The 7,596-nt window shown below is 45.4% G+C and overlaps 1 protein-coding gene across 2 annotated transcripts in view; it reads left to right on the plus strand.

Annotated features, from left to right (window-relative positions):
* Positions 1-7,288, plus strand: part of B3GNTL1 (UDP-GlcNAc:betaGal beta-1,3-N-acetylglucosaminyltransferase like 1) — a 147,640-nt gene extending 140,352 nt beyond the window's left edge. Inside the window, exons 14-15 of one of the 2 annotated variants that reach the window (XR_011166155.1) lie at positions 5,674-5,748; positions 6,596-7,288. The gene's annotated coding sequence lies outside the window, so the exon portion shown is untranslated. Of the gene's footprint in view, positions 1-5,673 lie in introns of both variants that reach the window. The other variant, XR_011166154.1, reaches the window with a different exon arrangement.
* The last annotated feature ends 308 nt before the right edge of the window (positions 7,289-7,596 follow it).

Here is a 7,596-nt window from a genome sequence, read left to right on the forward strand (position 1 = left end):
ATAAAACAAGTGTAGCCAGGTGAGAAATAGAGGATTTACCTGATTCCTTACATGGAAGTTCTGGGAAGAACGATTGGCTTAGAGGGAGGAACCACGGGGCAGAGGACACTTCTGAAATGTGAATTCCAGGGTTGAAATTATCTTTCAGGACAAAGAGGTTTAAGTGACATGGTAAAGAGGTCCCAGGTACAGCCCCATGAGAAATGACTGGCTTGGGTACCCTTCTTAAATGGAACATCTGATGGGGAGATCAGAGAATAGAATTCTAGGGCTGAAGTTATCTTCCAGAATGAAAAGGTTTCTTTGACATGGTGGAGTCTGGAGTGCAATTTGGTGAGAAATGGATAGGTTTTTATATTGAATAATGTTGTTGATGAGGTATGGGCTCTGGGAGCCCCCTCGAGCTCTCCTTGAGTCCTGGAGGTACAGGCTCTGGGAACCTCCCTTGGATTCTTGATTAAATCATCCCATTTGATGAGGCAAATCTGTTACTAGACTTCCCGCCCTTGAACTGGCCTAGCCCACCATTGTTTGTGCAATCCACCCTTGAACTGGCCTAGCCCACCATTGTTTGTGGTCTCCAGGTGGCTTCCAACCCTTAATCACTCATTGACCTCATTAACTCCTCCTGAAGACCCTCCCCAAACTCCTCCTCTAGACCATCCCTAGATTCTTCTCACAACCTTCTGTATGTAAGACCCTGTCTTGTCTTCATGTTTGTGAGAGTGCCATAGAATGCCATGTAAGAGTTAGAGCACCATAGAATGCCATAGAATAGTGAGAGTACTGTGAGAGCACCATAGAATTTTCTAGCACAGACTTACTCTGTGTCTAATGCAAGAGAACTTTTAATAAGTTTTACTTTTCTTTGGCCGAGAAGACTCGAGTTGAATTCATTCGGCAGGACCCAGGGTGTTGGTATTTGTGGTCTCCAGAGCAACCCTAGCCCTCTTAGTGGGTACCCTTTTCATTTTTATGGTTCTCTGACTGGGAAGCATTGCTAATCTCAAGTTCTTCTCCAGCTGGGACTGGAAAGTACATAAGCCTCTCTCTTTCCCTAGTAACTTGGAAGTACAGTTTGTGTGTGTGTGTGTGTGTGTGTGTGTGTGTGTGTTTTGTGTTTTTTTTTGGACCTGACCTCTTAGTTTCCATTAGGTCAGACAGCTGGGAGGCTGTTTTGTGCTCAGCCTGACCTCAGGTTTTCGGTCCTATTTGGTTATTTTGGAAAACATGGACATGTGCACAGTTTCTGAAGAATGGAAGATAAGGAAAGGCGCCCCATCTGGAAGTGTAAGCCATATTCTTTCAGTTCTCTCGGTGCTAGGGAACTGGGAAAACTTCAGGTACTTTTTTGTGGGGGTTTTTTTTTGTTTGTTTTTCAAGGCTTACTCTCAAACCTTCCTTTATGGAGGAAGGGACTTCCAGACCCTATGCCTGTAGCTCCCAAAAACCTTTGGGAAAAATTTAGTTTCTTTGGAGATCATAAAAAGGAAAAGTTGTTTGTTTTTTGCAACACTGTTTGGCCTAGCTGTAGCCTAAAAGATGATGAATCGTGGCCTGTTTTGGGGACTTTAAAAGAGAATACTCTCTTGCAGTTAGAATCATACTGTCGCAGAGAAGGAAGATGGATAGAAATTGCCTACTTACTGGTTTTTATTGAACTTTACCAGAACAAAGTTCTCAGGAGAGACTGTGGGATGCTTGAAACTAGAGCCCGTCCACAGAGGGGCAAGGGAGACCAATTAAATGACCCCTTTCCTATGACTTCAGCCCCAGTCCCTCTCCCCTCAGCAACTCCTGCTCAGTCACTAAGGCAGTTCCCCAGCCCCTTCTGCTGCACTCCAACCCTTTTCCCCTTGGTTCCCCTTCCCTTTTCCTCATTTCCTGTCTCCTACACCATATCTCCTACCCTGCATCTCCCAGCATGGCCCCTTCCCCCTCAGGGACCCTTGCTCAGGTCCCAGCCACTGGTCAGGGTGAAGTGCCTCCCTCTGTGGCCCCTCCCCATGAGGCAACACCCACTCAGCCCTCAGGCCCTACCCCTAAGGCAGTCATAGAGGTATCTCCTCTTCTGACCACTTCCATTCCTCAAGTGCTGGCTAACTTTCCCCCTTGCCAGGCAGATCCCCCAGTCTTACAGTCTGATCCAGTTCAGCCAGCAACCCCCAGTCCCTCTCTCACAGAAAGTGGGACTTCCAATCTCCCTTCCCAACCCTCTATCCCCAGACCACCTTCAGCGCTTTTTCCCTTAAGGGAAGCACCTCTCTCCTCAGGTGGGACAACTAGAATGGACGTCCCATTCTCCATTTCAGATCTCAATCAAATTTTTAAAAGTTGGGTAAATTCTCTGAAAACCCAACAAAGTTTACTGAAGGCTTTTGCGACTTATACCTGCAGTTTGAGCTTTCTTGGGGTGATTTGCGTATCCTCTTCTCTACCTGTTGTTCCACTGAAGAGGAGAATCTGGGAATGAGCCCCAAAATTTGGGGATCGTTTGGCTAGCAAAGACCCCAGAAAATACCCCTCAGGAACAGCTGCTGTTCCCACTAGTGACTCAGGATGGGACTATCATATATGGGAGGACAGAGATAAGAGAGATCATATGGTAATTTGCCTGTTAGAAGTCCTAAGAACTGCACTTCAAAAGCAAGTAAATTATTAGAAAGTTCGAGAAATTTCTCAGAAAAATCAAGAAAACCCTGCCCTTTTCCTAGATAGACTTGTAGAAGCTATTAAAAACTATACAAATTTAGACCCTGACTCTATAGAAGGGGCAGCAACCTTTGACATGTATTTTATTAGTCAGTCTGCCCCAGATATTAGGAGGAAACTGTAGAAATTGGCATTGGGACCCCAAACACCTCAGGCCCAATTACTGGAGACGGCCTTTGGAGTCTTTAATAACAGAGACCTGGTTGCAGCATAGGAGAAAGAACTCAGGGAACAAACCAGAGACAGAGAACGTGCTTGATTCTTGGCTGCTGCCATGGCCAGGAAAAACCCTTCCAGATGACTCCCTTGGAGAAAGCCCAGTAACTTGGGCAGGGGGAAATCCTGCTTTCAATGCCACAAAGAGGGTCACTGGTCCAAGGAGTGCCACTCCAGGGTACCTCCCCCAGAGGGAGCCCCAGAAACCAACTCCTCTAGAACTGTGCCCATCTCACCAGGAGGGACATTGGAGGAAGGTAAAAGTGGCAAGGCCATCTCCCAGTACCCTGTCCTCCAGTCTTCTCAAGACTTGGAATGATGGGGAAGCCTGGGGCTTGGCAGTGCTCCCACCTTCTCCATTTCCCTTGCTGAGCCCTGGGCAAGCATCAATATTGAAGGTAAGGTTACCTGCTTTCTGATTGATGCTGGAGCTACATTATCTGTTTTAATTAATTACTGTAGCTCTACTTGGCCCTCGACCCATCGGGTCATGGGCATAGAAGGGAAAACTAAAGGATGTCGTGAGACATACCTCCTCCCCTGCCTGAGGATCTGTTATTTGAACACTCCTTCTTTATTACCCTCTTGCCCTGCCCCCTTGTTGGGAAGGGAAATGATGGTGAAATTGGGGAGTCAATTTTCTCTAAACCTCCCATATCCCTTTGCCCTCTGTTCACCCCCCCCCCCCCCCCTGTGTGGGAGACAGTTGAGCCAATTGTCTGGGATCACTCATGCCACCCCAGTTACTGTTCGCCTCCAAGATCCTAATGTGCTCCCCCATTGCCATCCATATCCAATCAAGCCTGAGGACTACAACCATTAATTGAAAAATTCCTAAAATATAAAATCTTTGTTCCTTGCCAATCTCCATGTAACACCCACATTCTTCCTGTAAAAAAGCCTAATGGAAAATACCATATGGTTCAAGATCTCAGGGCTGTCAACAGAGCTGTCATCCCTATATACCCCATAGTCCCCAACCCATATACAATACTTACTCAGATCCCAGGGGGCACCCAATGGTTTTCTATCCTAGATCTCAAAGATACCTTTTTCTGTATACCTCTGCACACAGACTCACAATATATCTTTGCATTTGAAAGGATACTTCCTGGGGAAATAAGTCCATGTCAGCTAACATGGATAGTCTTGCCCCAAGGGTTTCTGGATAGCTCACATTTATTTGTCCAAACTTTGGGAAGGGATTTAAGGGATCTGAAATTAACTGATAGCAGCTTAATCCAGTATGTGGATGATATCCTTATTTGTAGCCCCACCCAGGAGGCCTCTTTGGCTGCTGCTACAGAAGCCCGGAATTTCTTGGGTTGCCGAGGGTATAGGGTCTCTTTGGATAAAGCCCAGATCTGTAAACCAATACACCAATCTGTAAAGTATCTGGGCCATGAAATAACTCCTACCTCTCACTCCTTAACCTCTGAGAGGAAAAGGACAATCTTGTCTATACCTCTTCCAGACACTAAAAAACAACTTGGAACTTTTCTATGAATGGCTGGGATTTGTAGGCTCCGGATCCCAAATTTCGGCCTTATTGCTAAGCCTCTCTATGCTTCTACTCCGGGTCCTGACTCACTCCCTCTACAATGGGGTCCTTATCAGACTAAAGCTTTTGAGACTTTGAAAACTAAATTGACCACCACTCCAGCTTCCAATCTAGGATTTTTTTTTTCAAATTAACAAACTGTAATTGTTATTAACAAACTGTAATTGTTTTCCCAAAGATACATTTTTTCCATTCACATCCATCTTGTAATGGGAATGTAAATTTTTAAGATCTTCCCTGCCCCTAGGCTAAAGTGCACCTGGAGCCTGGGGTGGGAGGCTTGTTTTTCAGTAGATACTTTTTGATTGGCAAGTGGGTCCAGAAGGTTGTTACATTCTCTGAGCCAGGAGCAGGCTATATAAACCCCGATGTGAGGCTTTGTTTTGGGGCTCACTTTGAGAAGTGTTCTGTGATTTGATCAGATGAGACTCTGGGAAGCCATTGTTGAGAACCCCCCCCCCCTCACCCCCTTGCTTTGAAAAACTCAAGATGTTGATTTGGTATGGATGTAATGGTCGGACAGTTTGGAAACCTGTCTACTTGATCTGTTTCTCTGTCTTGATAATTCTGTCTGTATACTCTGAAGTTTGGGGTGCTGACCTTTTTCCCCTTTTTCTTTGGAAGACAGGCTTCCAAACTGTCCAACCATTACATCCATACCAAATCAACATCTGGGTTTTTCAAAGCCGGGGGGGGGGGGTTCCTCAACAATGGCTTTTCAGAGTCTCATCTGATCAAATCACAGAACACTTCTCAAAGTGAGCCCCAAAACAAAGCCTCACATTGGGGTTTATATAGCCTGCTCCTGGCTCAGAGAATGTAACAACCTTCTGGACCCACTTGCCAATCAAAAAGTATCTACTGAAAAACAAGCCTCCCACCCCAGGCTCCAGGTGCACTTTAGCCTAGGGACAGGGAAGATCTTAAAAATTTGCATTCCCATTACAACACTGTAACCAAAAAAAGCAGTGTACATGAAAATAAATTAAAAATCCATAGCATAGGTAAGGAGGCTGCTCTAGTCTGGAGCACAGCTGAGTTTCCAGCCATATAAGAAGGCTCAAAACTTTATTTTATAAGAATGCCAGCTAGCAAGGGTTCCAGCAAGGTGGTTGGTTGGTTTGCAAGTCAGTCTTGAATATCTGGAACAGTTCTGTGTTTTGTTTTGTTTTGTTTTTCTTTAGCATTTAGAATAGCCATCATTGTCATGCTATTGGCAGAGCTATCACGTCCAGGAAAAGAGGAACCACAGAGGCAGTGTAAGATCCAGATACAGCATTCAAAGGTCCAGTGGTGCCTGGGGAGGTATGAGGGAGGGAGAAAACTCTTTGTGATGATGTAAGGAGATGTAGCACCCCAAGCGTCCTCAGGGTTTGCCGCCACCACAGGTTCTTGGATCTGCTTTGATAAAGGAAAGCAACTCAAAATGGGTTAACAAGCTTACTTTAATCAGTCAGACATATATCGTTTACCTTGTTCAGGGGAAAAAGGTCAGCACCCCGAACTTCAAAGTATACAGGCAGAATTATCAAGACAGAAACAGATCAAGTAGACAGATTTCCAAACTGTCCAACCATTACATCCATAACAAATCAACATCTGGGTTTTTCAAAGCCAGGGGACTCTCAACAACGGCTTCCCAGAATTCAGATCAAATCACAGAACACTTCTCAAAGTGAGCCCCAAAACAAAGCTACACATCAGGGCTTATATAGCCTTCTCCTGGCTCAGAGAATGTAACAACCTTATTGACTCACTGGCCAATCAAGAAGTATCTACTGAAAAACAAGCCTCCCTCCCCAGGCTTCTGGTGCACTTTAGCCTAGGGGCAGGAGATCTTCCAAATCTGCATTCCCATTACAGGAGAGAACAGGTTTTGGAAGTTATTGCCAGTTTTTGAAAACTATTAGATTCTGGGGCTACTATTGCTTTCCATGTGCTAAATGTCCATGGAGCAATTTAGAAAGGAAAGAGATATATGACAGCATTTTGGCCTTGCCACAGTCATCTTTAATTCCTACCAGGGATATTGTCTTTTCTCTGTTTATTTTGGTGCCTGTTTGGTTTTTGTTTGCTTAACCTCCTTGCCAGGTTTGTCTCTTCCAGGGTTCAAGCCATCAACTTCTGGATGACCACTAAGGCTATGTAAATCTCCGACTGGATCCAAGTTCTCCAGCCCACTGGACCTGGCGTCATCCATGTTCCAGAGTCTGACCCCTTGAATGTGAAGTCTGACCCCCTTGAATGGGACCAAGAGAGGCAGGGACAGCTCTATGCCCCTTGCCAGCAGGAAGCACTTTCAGAAGCTGAGACCTTCACCCTTTTCCCCAAAGAAATTTGGGTCCCTTATGTTTGAGGGGGGAATGATGAGGTATGGGCTCTGGGAGCCCCCTCGAGTTCTCCTTGAGTCCTTGAGGTACAGTCTCTGGGAACCTCCCTTGGACTCTTGTTTAAATCATTCCATTTGATGAGGCAAGTCTGTTACTAGACTTCCCACCCTTGAACTGGCCTAGCCCACCATTGTTTGTGGTCTCCAGGGACTTCCCACCCTTAATCACTCTTTGACTTCATTAACTCCTCCTGAAGACCCTCCCCAAACTCTTCTAGACCACCCCTAGATGCCTCCCACAACCTTCTATATATAAGATCCTGTCTTGTCTTCATGTTTATGAGAGTGCCATAGAATGCCATAGAATAGTGAGAGCACTGTGAGAGCACCATAGAATTTTCTAGCACAGAATTGCCCTGTGTCTAATGCAAGTGAACTTTTAATAAATTTTACTTTTCTTTGGCTGAGAAGACTCTAGTTGAATTCATTTGGCAGGGCCCAGGGTGTTGGTATTTTGGGGTCTCTATAGCAACCCTAACCCTTTTAGTGGGTACCCTCTTCATTGTCTCTTAGCCAAGAAGAAAGGACTGGTTTGTAGGTTGACAAATCAGTATTATCACTAATGGTACATTAGATTTCTGGGTAGCTAGGTGACACAGTGGAGTGCCAGGCCTGGAGTCAGGAAGTCTTATCTTGTGAGTTCAAATCTGGCCTCAGTCACTAGCTGTTTGACCTTGGGCAAGTCACTTACTGTCCTCATCTGTAAAATGAGATGGAG

This window comes from Petaurus breviceps, unplaced genomic scaffold (genome assembly GCF_028583685.1).
Source record: "Petaurus breviceps papuanus isolate PSGF00001 unplaced genomic scaffold, PetGlider_PUasm1.0 90925, whole genome shotgun sequence".
Taxonomy (NCBI): domain Eukaryota; kingdom Metazoa; phylum Chordata; class Mammalia; order Diprotodontia; family Petauridae; genus Petaurus; species Petaurus breviceps.